Source organism: Penaeus monodon, chromosome 33 (assembly GCF_015228065.2).
Source record: "Penaeus monodon isolate SGIC_2016 chromosome 33, NSTDA_Pmon_1, whole genome shotgun sequence".
NCBI lineage: Eukaryota > Metazoa > Arthropoda > Malacostraca > Decapoda > Penaeidae > Penaeus > Penaeus monodon.
The window spans coordinates 8,879,629-8,880,121 of NC_051418.1; positions in this window are offsets into that span (position 1 = coordinate 8,879,629).

Below are 493 nucleotides of genomic sequence, written 5' to 3' on the forward strand. Positions count from 1 at the left end.
ACCCCCTTCCATCTCTTTTTTTCTCTCCCATCCACATTCCTTCCCTCCCGCCCTCCCGCGTCATCTCTTTGACCCTTAACTCCAATATCGCAAAACTTTGTTAACGGTTGCACTTCGGTTAGAGAGAAATATAGATTCATATTCACAGCGCTCTCCGCAGCTCACGAACCGACGTCGACACCGCATCGCATCGTGACCCGTCGCCGTCCCTTCCAACTCCGCAAATTAACCAACTTTCTCCTGCCTACAATTATTTCTATCCTGGACATGTTGAGGGGCTGCATGAGTAAAGGGAAGATGGGGGATGGGAATGGCGAGAATTTAGGGCACTGAGGAAAGGTATGGGTTAGAGAGATGATGCAGGGGAATTGTGAGGGAACTGGTCAGTGTAAACATGGGATAATATGGGGTAATGTAGCCCCTTAAGACATAGATACTTTACAGGGAGTATGAATATTACCGAGGGAAAGGAATATATTGAGTGTTAGTGTGC